We start from the raw sequence: 16,851 nt of genomic DNA on the forward strand, positions 1-16,851 counted from the left end.
GTTCAACATGTCTATCCTTGTCTTCTTTACTATGGTGGTTCCTTCATGAGTGATTTGAAGTTTGTCCCAGATTTCCTTTGCTGTTGTGCATCGTGATACCCGTCGGTACTCCTCGAAGCTGATAGCACAGTTGAGCAAGTTGATAGCCTTGACATTGAGCTCCACCTTCTTTCTATCTTCTTCGGTCCAGCTTGCTTCTGGTTTAAGTGAGATTACTCTTTCAGCACTTGTAGTGGTTGGAAACTGAGGACCCTCCAAGATAATTTTTCAGATTCTGTAATCCACTACTTGCACAAAGATCTTCATTCTCTCCTTCCAATAGGTGTAGTTTTTTCTATTGAAAAGAGGAGGTCTGTTGCTTGACTGTCCTTCTGTCAGATTGTAGGACACCAGAGTTGAGCCACTATTTTCTGCCATCTGGATCTTTTCTCCAAGCTGCAAAGCTTGATCTCTTTGAGACCAAGCTCTGATACCAATTGATGGTTTTCAGTGGCTAAGAGAAGGGGGGTTGAATCTTAGCCCCTTTTTCACTTAATAACACTTGCTGGTCTTTGAAACAACTTCTGGAGACTTTTTCACTTACCTTCTGACGTTCTCGTTTTTTTTTTTTTTTTTTGCGTGGGTGTATGTCTATGGTGTGAGTTTTGAAAAGAAGGGGGGCTGTGGTTGATGAGGAAGAGTGAAAGTTGTTTAGTAATTTAGGGTTAGGGTTGGGTAGGAGGAATAAGGGTAATGTAGGAATTTTGATAAAATTAAAGGGTAGGATAGTAATAATAGAAAAAAAGCTTGGGACATTACATTCTACCCTCCTTACAAAAATTTTCGCCCTTTAAAATTGATACAGTGTACAAAAGAAGGTAACCAAAGTCAACGACAATTTTTTTTTTCAAAGATTTAAGTGGATGTTTCAGAACACAATCAGGTAAGATATCCATCAACAATGGATGCAACTAAGAGAGAATCATTTCACAATCTCAAAGAATAAGATATGAGACAAACATTTCAAGCATAAATACTATCACGTTAAAAAAAATTTAAATTGAAACAAAAGATGCAAAATTTATGAATTAGAGTAATAGGGATCATGGACAAATGTTTTTCCATCAAGAATCTTAGAGAATACCTAAGTACACAACCAAGCAAGGGTATGTATACGCAGAAAGACAAAATCGACAACAGAGAAAGCAAGCAAAACATAAATTAAAATAGAACAACACATTCTAGAATAGGCGACTTAACAGTAACTATCACAAAACCAGTATGCTTCTTTTCCCTTTCTATAGAAACCTTTGACTAAGTACCTTTAGATTATTATCATGACCTTGGATATTAAGTAACTATGTCATTAATAGATAGATTATGTAAAACATGACAGAAGAATATAAGCAATCATCTCATTATCCTCTAATCATTACACTCAAATATTTTCATATGATCACACAGTTGACTTAATTTACAAATAAAGCCCATATAAGCTAAATGAAATAAAACTAAAATTTGACGTGATTGCAACTAACTTAAACTAACATTAGTTATAATAACTGCTACTTTTTATTTTGTCTAATCTTTAAACGTAATTTTGGGGTTTCCTTTATTTCCACATCTCACTAACCTCTTATCAGCAATTGCCATAACAATAAGTATTCTCAAAAACATTTGATAATAGTATAGAAAATTTATTTCTTAAATTCTATATCCAACATAATCACCAAAGCAACATCGGCAGCCCAATCTCAATTTTTTTTTTAAAATATCAAATGATTCCGGAATTGCACAAGCTTTATGCCCAAATGACCGTCTCGGATTAAGCTTTCTAAATAACCAAAAATCATAATTTTTCACTTACTCTAACTTCGGAAATAGAAGCAAAACCGTTACTGGTCTGCAGTGCCTTAAAAACCAGAAAACAGCAGCAGTCTGTGATATTCAAAATTCATTATAAAATCCAAGTTAAATCCAATGACCTTAAAAATTAACATGGTTCAACTTCACTCATCCAGATTTCTTTTCCAATTGGTTCCAAGTCAATATCATTTTTAATAAAGGAGTTATGTAACTCGGAAGTTGAGTAATTTCCTGCAGAATTCTGTCTAAAAGCCAATGAATATATATCCTCTTCAAAGTCCCATAACTCACTCATTAAAACATGGAGAACCCTGAAATTTAAATCATATATACTAAACATACTCAATTTTCACTTCCAATTGATTGCATCTCGATATCACTTCAGAATTAAAATTATAAAGTCTCAAAGTTACTGACTTAGAAAACAGAACCTGATTTTTTTTTACTGCATAATGCATCTTATTTCAAAAATCCATATCTTTAAAATCACAACTGCACAAATTCTGAATTTTTATGAAATTGAAGTGATAAGACTGAAGTTTCATTTAAAATTAGTTTCATTTCAAAATTCAAACTGGAGAATTTTGCAGTAGAGGAAACAAGCTGCTGTTGTGTTAAGCATTCTGCAGAAAAATTAGGTTTGACATCCATAATTCAAAAATTCACCATAAATCATAAACTTAATGAAAAAGTCTCAAATTCACCAGTCCAGCTTCCTATATTCCCAAGCTTAATCCAGACTTGGTCCCATACAATTCCGACACATAATTAGTTATAGATTTTCAAAGTTTCTAACTTCATTTAAAATAATGCAGAAAATCAGGTTTCACGATTTAACTTTGAAAAAATCATAACTAATGTTCCAGTTATACAAAACCTTCAAAATTAAATCTTAACAATTTTACTTATTATACTTTACTTGGCTTTTCTCTTATCCTTTCAATCACTATTAAGTAACTGGTTCACTTTCCAAATTTGCCGTTGAATTCAAAATTCATATTTCCAACAAATTAGTTCAACTTTTCAAAATTCAGCTCTCTAACTATCCTCTAAATCCAACTCCAATCAATTTACCAACTAAGTCCGTTACAATAACCAACTCAACAGTAATCAACCAATATAATCCATCAGGATTCAACAATCACAGCAATTATTGGTCAAACAATTCAGAATTCGCATAATCAATCAATATCACTAATCAATAATTCCAGTCACACTTCACAAGCACGATTCAGCATTCATATCATCAATTAATCACTCACAACAAGTAAAGCTATTTGCAATTTACTCAATAAATCTTGTAGGCATTCTTAAATTAAAACGATTTAATTAAACCCCCTACATATGCAACAATTCAAGGTTTAAACCAGAACATGGTTAACTTGCACAAGGTAAAGTAACTTCAAGCAAAAATGCTTTTTGGATCATAAATTTGGAACTAAGAAACAGTTGAAAATCAGTAAACGGATTAGAAACTTGTGAGTAAAGGGTCTTCAATGAAAATCCAAACAAGCAAAGCATTGCAGAAGTGCGAGGGTAAAACTTGCATTGATTAAAAATTTAAAACAAAGGTCTATAAAGGAAGGAAGCTTGAACATTCAAAGCACTTTCCTATACAATAAATAATGTTACAATATAAAAAAAAATCAACCAAATAAAATGCACAAAAAGAGAGAACTAACCAACAAGTATAAATTCAAAACCTTTGAAAGGTATTGAAAACAATGCTCAACTCGGGTGTTGAAAAATAACAAAGAATCTTAGATTTCAGAACATGATTGAAAAACAAATGAAGGAGGAAAGAAAGACCATTCTTCAGAATTGAATGCAATATTCAATATACAATAAACTAAATTGGTCTGAGTTGTTTTTCACAACAAGGTAAGGGTATTAATCCAAAGCATCATTAACCAGTAGAAAAATGAAAAAGGAAAAGAAAAAAAGAAAGCATGGGTTTTGAAAAAGTGATTACTATATAAAAATTTCCATTCACAAAAATTCATGCCCCCTAATTTGCGTGCTATTTTGAGTCATTTTACCATGAAAAATATGAAGTGTGTAACTGGGCAGAAACAAAATGAGTCTAAAATTGAAATCTAAAAATTTCAAAATCAAAGGAACCCTAAGATTGAAAAAGGAAGAACTTGAAGGTTCCTAGAAGAAATAGTGCCCTTGAAAGAAAAGCCACGTTCAACAAACAAAGCCATAGCAGAACAGATTATCAAACAAAAAAAATTCAACTAAACTTTCAGATCGGAAAAGATCTTCAATTCAACTAACCATTGTAAGCCAATTCTTTGGGTCCGGGTTCATACTTTGATCATGGTTCTTGGTGATCCATGCATTGGCATAGAACTCTTGAACCATTAAGATTCCGACTTGTTGAATAGGGTTGGTAAGAACTTCCCAACCTCTTCTTCGGATCTCATGTTGGATCTCCGGATGTTCACCCTTTTTGAGTGAAAAAGGGACCTCGGGGATCACCTTCTTCAAGGCCACAACTTCATAGAAGTGGTCTTGATGCACCCTTGAGATGAATCTCTCCATCTCCCATGACTCGGAGGTGGAAGCTTTTGCCTTCCCTTTCCTCTTTCTAGAGGTTTCTCCGGCCTTGGATGCCATAAATGGTTATGGAAAAACAAAAAGCAATGCTTTTACCACACCAAACTTAAAATGTTTGCTCGTCCTCGAGCAAAAGAAGAAAGAAGAGAGGAGAAGAAGAAGAAATGAGGAGAAAGGGAATGGCTATGTGTTTGGCCAAAGGGGGGAGAAATGGTGTTTAGGTTGTGTGGAAAGGAAGGAGTGAAGGAGGGTTTATATAGGAGAGGGGGAAGGGTAGGGTTCGGTCATTTGAGGGTGGGTTTGGGTGGGAAAGTGGTTTGAATTTGAATGGTGAGGTAGGTGGGGTTTTATGAAGGATGGATGTGAGTGGTGAAGAGAAAGATGGGATTTGATAGGTGAAGGGTTTTTGGGGAAGAGGTGTTGAGGTGATTGGTGAATGGGTGAAGAAGAGAGAGTGTGGTGGGGTAGGTGGGGGTCCTGTGGGGTCCACAGATCCTGAGGTGTCAAGGAAAAGTCATCCCTGCACCAAATGGCAAGCAAAATCTCGATTTGTGCCAATTCTGGCGTTAAACGCCGGGCTGGTGCCCATTTCTGGCGTTTAACGCCAGCTTCTTGCCCCTTTCTGGCGTTTAACGCCAGTCTGGTGCCCCTTTCTGGCGTTAAACGCCCAGAATGGTGCCAGACTGGGCGTTAAACGCCCAACAGCTAGCCTCACTGGCGTTTAAATGCCAGTAGGTGCGTCCTCCAGGGTGTGCTATTTTTCTTCCTATTTTTCATTCTGTTTTTGCTTTTTTCATTGATTTTGTGACTTCTTATGATCATCAACCTACAAAAAATATAAAATAACAAAAGAAAATAGTTAATTATAAAACATTGGGTTGCCTCCCAACAAGCGCTTCTTTAATGTCATTAGCTTGACAGAGGACTCTTATGGAGCCTCAGAAATGCTCAGAGCTATGTTGGAACCTCCCAACACCAAACTTAGAGTTTGAATGTGGGGGTTCAACACCAAACTTAGAGTTTGGTTGTGGCCTCCCAACACCAAACTTAGAGTTTGACTGTGGGGGCTCTGTTTGGCTCTGTTTTGAGAGAAGCTCTTCATGCTTCCTCTCCATGATGACAGAGGGATATCCTTGGGCCTTAAACACCAAGGATTCTTCATTCACTTGAATGATCAACTCTCCTCTATCAACATCAATCACAGCCCTTGTTGTGGCTAGGAAGGGTCTGCCAAGGATGATGGATTCATCCATGCACTTCCCAGTCTCTAGGACTATGAAATCAGTAGGGATGTAATGGTCTTCAACTTTAACCAGAACATCTTCTACAAGTCCATGGGCTTGTTTTCTTGAGTTGTCTGCCATCTCTAGTGAGATTTTTACAGCTTGTACCTCAGAGATCCCTAACTTCTCCATTACAGAGAGAGGCATGAGGTTTACACTTGACCCTAAGTCACACAAGGCCTTCTTGAAGGTCATGGTGCCTATGGTACAAGGTATTGAAAACTTCCCAGGATCCTGTCTCTTTTGAGGCAGTTTCTGCCTAGACAAGTCATCCAGTTCCTTGGTGAGCAAAGGGGATTCATCCTCCCAAGTCTCATTTCCAAATAACTTGTCATTTAGCTTCATGATTGCTCCAAGGTATTTAGCAACTTGCTCTTCAGTGACATACTCATCCTCTTCAGAGGAAGAATACTCATCAGAGCTCATGAATGGCAGAAGTAAGTCCAATAGAATCTCTATGGTCTCAGTTTGAGCCTCAGATTCCCATGGTTCCTCATTGGGGAACTCATTGGAGGCCAGTGGACGCCCAGTGAGGCCTTCCTCAGTGGCGTTCACTGCCTCTCCTTCCTCCCAAAATTCGGCCATGTTGATGGCCTTGCACTCTCCTTTTGGATTTTCTTCTGTATTGCTTGGGAGAGTACTAGGAGGGAGTTCAGTAATTTTCTTCATGAAGGATTATAGGTGTTTCCATAGGGTTCTCCCATGTAATTCACCTCTTCCATTGAAGGGTTCTCAGGATCATAAGCTTCTTCCTCAGATGAAGCCTCCTTAGTACTGCTTGGTGCATTTTGCATTCCAGACAGACTTTGAGAAATTATATTGACTTGTTGAGTCAATATTTTATTCTGAGCCAATATGGCATTCAGAGTGTCAATCTCAAGAATTCCTTTCTTCTGACTAGTCCCATTGTTCACAGGATTTCTTTCAGAAGTGTACATGAATTGGTTATTCGCAACCATTTTAATCAGTTCTTGTGCTTCAGTAGGCGTCTTCTTCAGATGAAGAGATCCTCCTGCAGAGCTATCCAAAGACATATTGGATAGTTCACAGAGACCATCATAGAAAATACCTATGATGCTCCATTCAGAAAGCATATCAGAAGGACACTTTCTGATTAATTGTTTGTATCTTTCCCAAGCTTCATAGAGGGATTCTCCTTCCTTCTGTCTGAAGGTTTGGACTTCCACTCTAAGCTTACTCAATTTTTGAGGTGGAAAGAACTTTGCCAAGAAGGCATTGACTAGCTTTTCCCAAGAGTCCAGGCTTTCTTTAGGTTGAGAGTCCAACCATGTTCTAGCTCTGTCTCTTACAGCAAAAGGGAATAGCATAAGTCTGTAGACCTCAGGGTCAACCCCATTAGTCTTGACAGTGTCACAGATTTGCAAGAACTCAGCTAAGAACTGATGAGGATCTTCCAATGGAAGTCCATGGAACTTGCAATTCTGTTGCATTAGAGAAACTAATTGAGGCTTAAGCTCAAAGTTTTTTGCTCCAATGGCAGGGATAGAGATGCTTCTCCCATAGAAATCGGGAGTAGGTGCAGTAAAGTCACCCAGCACCTTCCTTGCATTGTTGGCATTGTTGTTTTCGGCTGCCATGTGTTCTTCTTCTTTGAAGAATTCGGTCAGGTCCTCCTAAAGAGAGTTGTGCTTTGGCTTCTCTTAGCTTTCTCTTCAAGGTCCTTTCAGGTTCAGGATCAGCCTCAACAAGAATGCCTTTGTCTTTGCTCCTGCTCATATGAAAGAGAAGAGAACAAAAAAATGTGGAATCCTCTATGTCACAGTATAGAGATTCCTTAAAGTGTCAGAGGAAAAGAAGAGTAGAAGACAGAAGTAGAAAATTCAAACTTATCAAAGAAGATGGAGTTCGAATTTTGCATTAAGGGATAGTGTTAGTCCATAAATAGAAGGATGTGAGAAGGAGGGAAGTAATTTTCGAAAATTAAGTAAAAGATTTTGAAAACATTTTTGAAAACACTACTTGATTTTCGAAAATGAAAGTGGAAAAGAAATCAAGTGATTTTTGAAAAAGATTTTAAAATTAGAAATCAAAAAGATTTGATTGAAAACTATTTTGAAAAAGATGTGGTTAAGAAAATATGATTAGTTTTAAAAAGATGTGATTGAGAAGATATGATTTGAAAAACATTTTAAAAAAAGATTTGATTTTGAAAATTAAAAACTTGACTAACAAGAAAAGATATGATTCAAACATTAAACCTTCCTCAACAGAAAAGGCAACATGCTTGAAGTGTTGAATCAAATCATTAATTGATAGTAAGTATCTTTGAAAATGGAAAGAAATTGATTTTGAAAACACATGATTGAAAAGATATGATTTGAAAAAGATTTGATTTTGAAAAACTTTGAAAACCTGAAAAAAAAATTGCATTGAAAAACAGAATCTTCCCTCTTGTGCCATCCTGGCGTTAAACGCCCAGAATGGTGCACATTCTGGCGTTTAACGCCCAAAACTATACCCTTTTGGGCGTTAAACGCCCAACCAGGTACCCTGGCTGGCGTTTAAACGCCAGTCTGTCCTTCTTCACTGGGCGTTTTGAACGCCCAGCTTTTCTGTGTAATTCCTCTGCTGTATGTTCTGAATCTTTAATTTCTCTGTAGTATTGACTTGAGAAGACACAAACAAATAAAAAAAATATTTTGGGTTTTTAATAATAAGGAAAAATCAAAATGCAACAAGAATCAAATAACTATGCATGCAAGACACCAAACTTAGCAGTTTGTATACTACTGACACTAATGAGAATGCATATGAGACACATAAAACACTCAAGTCAAGAGAATTCAAAGATCAGAGTAAGAAATCATCAAGAATTATTTGAAGATCCTTAAGAACACATGAATGGATGCATGCAATTGACACCAAACTTAACATGAGACACTAGACTCAAACAAGAAATTTTTGGATTTTATGATTTTTTTTTTATTTTTTGTGTTTTTCGAAAATTAAGTGGAAAAAGATATCAAAATTCTTAATGAGAATCCCAGGAATCATGCAATGTTAGTCTAAAGCTTCAATCTAAAGGAATTAGACATGGTCAGCCAAGCTTCAGCAGAACATTGCATTCAAGAGCTAAATTGATGAAGATCAATCAGCTTTGGTGATGATAAGAACATCACCTTGAAACACTAGAATTCATTCCTAAGAACTCTGAAGAAAAAATACCTAATCTAAGCAACAAGATGAACCGTCAGTTGTCCAAACTCAACAATCCCCGGCAACGGCGCCAAAAACTTGGTGCACGAAATTGTGATCAATACTTTTCACAACTCAAATAATCCCCGGTAATGAATCCAAAAACTTGGTGTTCAATACCATGGCATAAACACAACTTCGCACAACTAACCAGCAAGTGTACTGGGTCGTCCAAGTAATAAACCTTACGCGAGTAAGGGTCGATCCCACAGAGATTGTTGGTATGAAGCAAGCTATGGTCATCTTGTAAATCTTAGTCAGGCAAACTCAAATGGATATGGTGATGAACGCATAAAAACATAAAGATAAAGATAGAGGTACTTATGTAATTCATTGGTAGGAACTTCAGATAAGCGCATGAAGATGCCTTCCCTTCCGTCTCTCTGCTTTCCTACTGTCTTCATCCAATCCTTCTTACTCCTTTCCATGGCAAGCTTATGCAAGGGTTTCACCGTTGTCAGTGGCTACCTCCCATCCTCTCAGTGAAAATGTTCCTATGCTCTGTCACAGCATGGCTAATCATCTGTCGGTTCTCGGTCAGGCCGGAATAGAATCCAGTGATTCTTTTGCGTCTGTCACTAACGCCCCGCCTGCTAGGAGTTTGAAGCACGTCACAGTCATTCAATCATCGAATCCTACTCAGAATACCACAGACAAGGTTAGACCTTCCGGATTCTCTTGAATGCCGCCATCAGTTCTAGCCTATACCACGAAGACTCTGATCTCACGGAATGGTTGGCTCGGTTGTCAGGCGAGCACTCGGTTGTCAGGCGATCAACCATGCATCGTGCAATCAGGAATCCAAGAGATATTCACCCAATCGAAGGTAGAACGGAGGTGGTTGTCAGTCACACGTTCATAGGTGAGAATGATGATGAGTGTCACGGATCATCACATTCATCAAGTTGAAGAACAAGTGATATCTTAGAACAAGAACAAGCGGAATTGAATGGAAGAACAATAGTAATTGCATTAATACTCGAGGTACAGCAGAGCTCCACACCTTAATCTATGGTGTGTAGAAACTCCACCGTTGAAAATACATAAGAACAAGGTCTAGGCATGGCCATGAGGCCAGCCTCCAAATGATCTGAGATAGCATAACAATGAAGATAGCTACCCCTCGATGTCTCAATACAATAGTAAAAGGTCCTACTTATAGAAAACTAGTAGCCTAAGGTTTACAGAAATGAGTAAATGACATAAAAATCCACTTCCGGGCCCACTTGGTGTGTGCTTGGGCTGAGAAATGAAGAATTTTCGTGCAGAGACCTCTCTTGGAGTTAAACGCCAGCTTTTATGCCAGTTTGGGCGTTTAACTCCCATTTTGGTGCCAGTTCCAGCGTTTTACGCTGGGATTTCTGAGGGTGACTTTGAACGCCGGTTTGGGCCATCAAATCTTGGGCAAAGTATGGATTATCATATATTGCTGAAAAGCCCAGGATGTCTACTTTCCAACGCCGTTGAGAGCGCGCCAATTGGGCTTCTGTAGCTCCAGAAAATTCGCTTCGAGTGCAGGGAGGTCAGAATCCAACAGCATCTGCAGTCCTTTTCAGTCTCTGAATCAGATTTTTGCTCAGGTCCCTCAATTTCAGCCAGAAAATACCTGAAATCACAGAAAAACACACAAACTCATAGTAAAGTCCAGAAAAGTGAATTTTAACTAAAAACTAATAAAAATATACTAAAAACTAACTAGATCATACTAAAAACATACTAAAAACAATGCCAAAAAGCGTACAAATTATCCGCTCATCACAACACCAAACTTAAATTGTTGCTTGTCCTCAAGCAACTGAAAATCAACTAAGATAAAAAGAAGAGAATATGCAATGAATTCCAAAAACATCTATGAAGATCAGTATTAATTAGATGAGCGGGGCTTTTAGCTTTTTGTCTCTGAATAGTTTTGGCATCTCACTCTATCCTTTGAAATTCAGAATGATTGGCTTCTTTAGGAACTTAGAATCCAGATAGTGTTATTGATTCTCCTAGTAGAGTATGATGATTCTTGAACAAAGCTACTTATTGAGTCTTGGCTGTGGCCCAAAGCACTCTGTCTTCCAGTATTACCACCGGACACATACATGCCGCAGACACATAATTGGGTGAACCTTTTCAGATTGTGACTCAGCTTTGCTAGAGTCCCCAATTAGAGGTGTCCAGGGTTCTTAAGCACACTCTTTTTGCCTTGGATCACAACTTTATTTCTTTTTCTTTCTTTTTCTCCCCTTTTCTCTATTTTTTTCGATTTTTTTTTCATTGCTTTTTCTTGCTTCAAGAATCATTTTTATGATTTTTCAGATCCTCAGTAACATGTCTCCTTTTTCATCATTCTTTCAAGAGCCAACATTCATGAACCACAAATTCAAGATACATATGCACTGTTTAAGCATACATTCAGAAGACAAAAGTAATGCCACCACATCAAAATAATTAAACTGTTATAAAATTCAAAATTCATGCAATTCTTTTTCTTTTTCAATTAAGCACGTTTTTATTTAAGAGAGGTGATGGATTCATAGGACATTCATAACTTTAATGCATAGACACTAAGACACTAATGATCACAAGACACAAACATAGATAAACATAAGCATGAAATTCGAAAAACAGAAGAATAAAGAACAAGGAAATCAAGGAACGGGTCCACCTTAGTGATGGCGGCTCTTTCTTCCTCTTGAAGACCCTATGGAGTGCTTGAGCTCCTCAATGTCTCTTCCTTGTCTTTTTTGCTCCTCTTTCATGATTCTTTGATCTTCTCTAATTTCATGGAGGATGATGGAGTGTTCTTGGTGCTCCACCCTTAGTTGTCCCATGTTGGAACTCAATTCTCCTAGGGAGGTGTTTAGTTGCTCCCAATAGTTTTGTGGAGGAAAGTGCATCCCTTGAGGTATCTCAGGGATCTCATGATGAGTGGGGTCTCTTGTGTGCTCCATCCTCTTCTTAGTGATGGGCTTGTCCTCATCAATAGGGATGTCTCCCTCTATGTCAACTCCAACTGAATAACAGAGGTGACAAATGAGATGAGGGAAGGCTAACCTTGCTAAGGTAGAGGACTTGTTCGCCACCTTATAGAGCTCTTGAGCTATAACCTCATGAACTTCTATTCCTTCTCCAATCATGATGCTATGAATCATGATAGCCCGGTCTATGGTAACTTCGGACCGGTTGCTAGTGGGAATGATTGAGCGTTGGATAAACTCCAACCATCCTCTAGCCACGGGTTTGAGGTCATGCCTTCTCAATTGAACCGGCTTCCCTCTTGAAACTCTCTTCCATTGGGCGCCCTCTTCACATATGATTGTGAGGACTTGGTCCAACCTTTGATCAAAGTTGACCCTTCTAGTGTAAGGGTGTTCATCTCCTTGCATCATGGGCAAATTGAATGCCAACCTTACACTTTCCGGACTAAAATCCAAGTATTTCCCCCAAACCATAGTAAGATAATTCTTTGGATCCGGGTTCACACTTTGATCATGGTTCTTGGTGATCCATGCATTGGCATAGAACTCTTGAACCATCAAGATTCCGACTTGTTGAATGGGGTTGGTAAGAACTTCCCAACCTCTTCTTCGGATCTCATGTTGGATCTCCGGATGTTCACCCTTTTTGAGTGAAAAAGGGACCTCGGGGATCACCTTCTTCAAGGCCACAACTTCATAGAAGTGGTCTTGATGCACCCTTGAGATGAATCTCTCCATCTCCCATGACTCGGAGGTGGAAGCTTTTGCCTTCCCTTTCCTCTTTCTAGAGGTTTCTCCGGCCTTGGATGCCATAAATGGTTATGGAAAAACAAAAAGCAATGCTTTTACCACACCAAACTTAAAATGTTTGCTCGTCCTCGAGCAAAAGAAGAAAGAAGAGAGGAGAAGAAAAAGAAATGAGGAGAAAGGGAATGGCTATGTGTTTGGCCAAAGGGGGGAGAAATGGTGTTTAGGTTGTGTGGAAAGGAAGGAGTGAAGGAGGGTTTATATAGGAGAGGGGGAAGGGTAGGGTTCGGTCATTTGAGGGTGGGTTTGGGTGGGAAAGTAGTTTGAATTTGAATGGTGAGGTAGGTGGGGTTTTATGAAGGATGGATGTGAGTGGTGAAGAGAAAGATGGGATTTGATAGGTGAAGGGTTTTTGGGGAAGAGGTGTTGAGGTGATTGGTGAATGGGTGAAGAAGAGAGAGTGTGGTGGGGTAGGTGGGGGTCCTGTGGGGTCCACAGATCCTGAGGTGTCAAGGAAAAGTCATCCCTGCACCAAATGGCAAGCAAAATCTCGATTTGTGCCAATTCTGGCGTTAAACGCCGGGCTGGTGCCCATTTCTGGCGTTTAACGCCAGTCTGGTGCCCCTTTCTGGCGTTAAACGCCCAGAATGGTGCCAGACTGGGCGTTAAACGCCCAACAACTAGCCTCACTGGCGTTTAAACGCCAGTAGGTGCGTCCTCCAGGGTGTGCTGTTTTTCTTCCTATTTTTCATTCTGTTTTTGCTTTTTTCATTGATTTTGTGACTTCTTATGATCATCAACCTACAAAAAATATAAAATAACAAAAGAAAATAGTTAATTATAAAATATTGGGTTGCCTCCCAACAAGCGCTTCTTTAATGTCATTAGCTTGACAGAGGACTCTTATGGAGCCTCAGAAATGCTCAGAGCTATGTTGGAACCTCCCAACACCAAACTTAGAGTTTGAATGTGGGGGTTCAACACCAAACTTAGAGTTTGGTTGTGGCCTCCCAACACCAAACTTAGAGTTTGACTGTGGGGGCTCTGTTTGGCTCTGTTTTGAGAGAAGCTCTTCATGCTTCCTCTCCATGATGACAGAGGGATATCCTTGGGCCTTAAACACCAAGGATTCTTCATTCACTTGAATGATCAACTCTCCTCTATCAACATCAATCACAGCCCTTGTTGTGGCTAGGAAAGGTCTGCCAAGGATGATGGATTCATCCATGCACTTCCCAGTCTCTAGGACTATGAAATCAGTAGGGATGTAATGGTCTTCAACTTTAACCAGAACATCTTCTACAAGTCCATGGGCTTGTTTTCTTGAGTTGTCTGCCATCTCTAGTGAGATTTTTACAGCTTGTACCTCAGAGATCCCTAACTTCTCCATTACAGAGAGAGGCATGAGGTTTACACTTGACCCTAAGTCACACAAGGCCTTCTTGAAGGTCATGGTGCCTATGGTACAAGGTATTGAAAACTTCCCAGGATCCTGTCTCTTTTGAGGCAGTTTCTGCCTAGACAAGTCATCCAGTTCCTTGGTGAGCAAAGGGGATTCATCCTCCCAAGTCTCATTTCCAAATAACTTGTCATTTAGCTTCATGATTGCTCCAAGGTATTTAGCAACTTGCTCTTCAGTGACATACTCATCCTCTTCAGAGGAAGAATACTCATCAGAGCTCATGAATGGCAGAAGTAAGTCCAATGGAATCTCTATGGTCTCAGTTTGAGCCTCAGATTCCCATGGTTCCTCATTGGGGAACTCATTGGAGGCCAGTGGACGCCCAGTGAGGCCTTCCTCAGTGGCGTTCACTGCCTCTCCTTCCTCCCAAAATTCGGCCATGTTGATGGCCTTGCACTCTCCTTTTGGATTTTCTTCTGTATTGCTTGGGAGAGTACTAGGAGGGAGTTCAGTAATTTTCTTGCTCAGCTGACCCACTTGTGCCTCCAAATTTCTAATGGAGGATCTTGTTTCAGTCATGAAACTTTGAGTGGTTTTGATCAGATCAGAGACCATGGTTGCTAAGTCAGAGTTATTCTGCTTAGAACTCTCTGTCTGTTACTGAGAAGATGATGGAAAAGGCTTGCTATTGCTAAACCTGTTTCTTCCACCATTATTGTTGTTGAAACCTTGTTGGGGTCTCTGTTGATCCTTCCATGAAAAATTTGGATGATTTCTTCATGAAGGATTATAGGTGTTTCCATAGGGTTCTCCCATGTAATTCACCTCTTCCATTGAAGGGTTCTCAGGATCATAAGCTTCTTCCTCAGATGAAGCCTCCTTAGTACTGCTTGGTGCATTTTGCATTCCAGACAGACTTTGAGAAATCATATTGACTTGTTGAGTCAATATTTTATTCTGAGCCAATATGGCATTCAGAGTGTCAATCTCAAGAATTCCTTTCTTCTGACTAGTCCCATTGTTCACAGGATTTCTTTCAGAAGTGTACATGAATTGGTTATTTGCAACCATTTCAATCAGTTCTTGAGCTTCAGTAGGCGTCTTCTTCAGATGAAGAGATCCTCCTGCAGAGCTATCCAAAGACATCTTGGATAGTTCAGAGAGACCATCATAGAAAATACCTATGATGCTCCATTTAGAAAGCATATCAGAAGGACACTTTCTGATTAATTGTTTGTATCTTTCCCAAGCTTCATAGAGGGATTCTCCTTCCTTCTGTCTGAAGGTTTGGACTTCCACTCTAAGCTTACTCAATTTTTGAGGTGGAAAGAACTTTGCCAAGAAGGCATTGACTAGCTTTTCCCAAGAGTCCAGGCTTTCTTTAGGTTGAGAGTCCAACCATGTTCTAGCTCTGTCTCTTACAGCAAAAGGGAATAGCATAAGTCTGTAGACCTCAGGGTCAACCCCATTAGTCTTGACAGTGTCACAGATTTGCAAGAACTCAGCTAAGAACTGATGAGGATCTTCCAATGGAAGTCCATGGAACTTGCAATTCTGTTGCATTAGAGAAACTAATTGAGGCTTAAGCTCAAAGTTGTTTGCTCCAATGGCAGGGATAGAGATGCTTCTCCCATAGAAATCGGGAGTAGGTGCAGTAAAGTCACCCAGCACCTTCCTTGCATTGTTGGCATTGTTGTTTTCGGCTGCCATGTGTTCTTCTTCTTTGAAGAATTCGGTCAGGTCCTCCTAAAGAGAGTTGTGCTTTGGCTTCTCTTAGCTTTCTCTTCAAGGTCCTTTCAGGTTCAGGATCAGCCTCAACAAGAATGCCTTTGTCTTTGCTCCTGCTCATATGAAAGAGAAGAGAACAAGAAAATGTGGAATCCTCTATGTCACAGTATAGAGATTCCTTAAAGTGTCAGAGGAAAAGAAGAGTAGAAGACAGAAGTAGAAAATTCAAACTTATCAAAGAAGATGGAGTTCGAATTTTGCATTAAGGGATAGTGTTAGTCCATAAATAGAAGGATGTGAGAAGGAGGGAAGTAATTTTCGAAAATTAAGTAAAAGATTTTGAAAACATTTTTGAAAACACTACTTGATTTTCGAAAATGAAAGTGGAAAAGAAATCAAGTGATTTTTGAAAAAGATTTTAAAATTAGAAATCAAAAAGATTTGATTGAAAACTATTTTGAAAAAGATGTGGTTAAGAAAATATGATTAGTTTTAAAAAGATGTGATTGAGAAGATATGATTTGAAAAACATTTTAAAAAAAGATTTGATTTTGAAAATTAAAAACTTGACTAACAAGAAAAGATATGATTCAAACATTAAACCTTCCTCAACAGAAAAGGCAACATGCTTGAAGTGTTGAATCAAATCATTAATTGATAGTAAGTATCTTTGAAAATGGAAAGAAATTGATTTTGAAAACACATGATTGAAAAGATATGATTTGAAAAAGATTTGATTTTGAAAAACTTTGAAAACCTGAAAAAAAATTGCATTGAAAAACAGAATCTTCCCTCTTGTGCCATCCTGGCGTTAAACGCCCAGAATGGTGCACATTCTGGCATTTAACGCCCAAAACTATACCCTTTTGGGCGTTAAACGCCCAACCAGGTACCTTGGCTGGCGTTTAAACGCCAGTCTGTCCTTCTTCATTGGGCGTTTTGAACGCCCAGCTTTTCTGTGTAATTCCTCTGCTGTATGTTCTGAATCTTTAATTTCTCTGTAGTATTGACTTGAGAAGACACAAACAAATAAAAAAAATATTTTGGGTTTTTAATAATAAGGAAAAATCAAAATGCAACAAGAATCAAATAACTATGCATG

At 38.7% G+C, this 16,851-nt stretch overlaps 1 protein-coding gene and 2 non-coding genes across 3 annotated transcripts in view; all 3 read left to right on the forward strand.

The window, feature by feature from the left end:
* Window positions 1-16,851, forward strand: part of LOC112797503 (TMV resistance protein N) — a gene marked incomplete in the record, with an annotated part of 79,911 nt that overhangs the window by 15,777 nt on the left and 47,283 nt on the right.
* On the forward strand, window positions 6,779-6,886 carry LOC112799377 (small nucleolar RNA R71). The gene has a single exon (XR_003200957.1). It is a non-coding gene; the product is annotated as a small nucleolar RNA R71 (small nucleolar RNA).
* On the forward strand, window positions 15,222-15,329 carry LOC112799378 (small nucleolar RNA R71). The gene has a single exon (XR_003200958.1). It is a non-coding gene; the product is annotated as a small nucleolar RNA R71 (small nucleolar RNA).

The sequence above is a fragment of the Arachis hypogaea genome, chromosome 4, assembly GCF_003086295.3.
Source record: "Arachis hypogaea cultivar Tifrunner chromosome 4, arahy.Tifrunner.gnm2.J5K5, whole genome shotgun sequence".
In the NCBI taxonomy this organism is placed as follows: domain Eukaryota; kingdom Viridiplantae; phylum Streptophyta; class Magnoliopsida; order Fabales; family Fabaceae; genus Arachis; species Arachis hypogaea.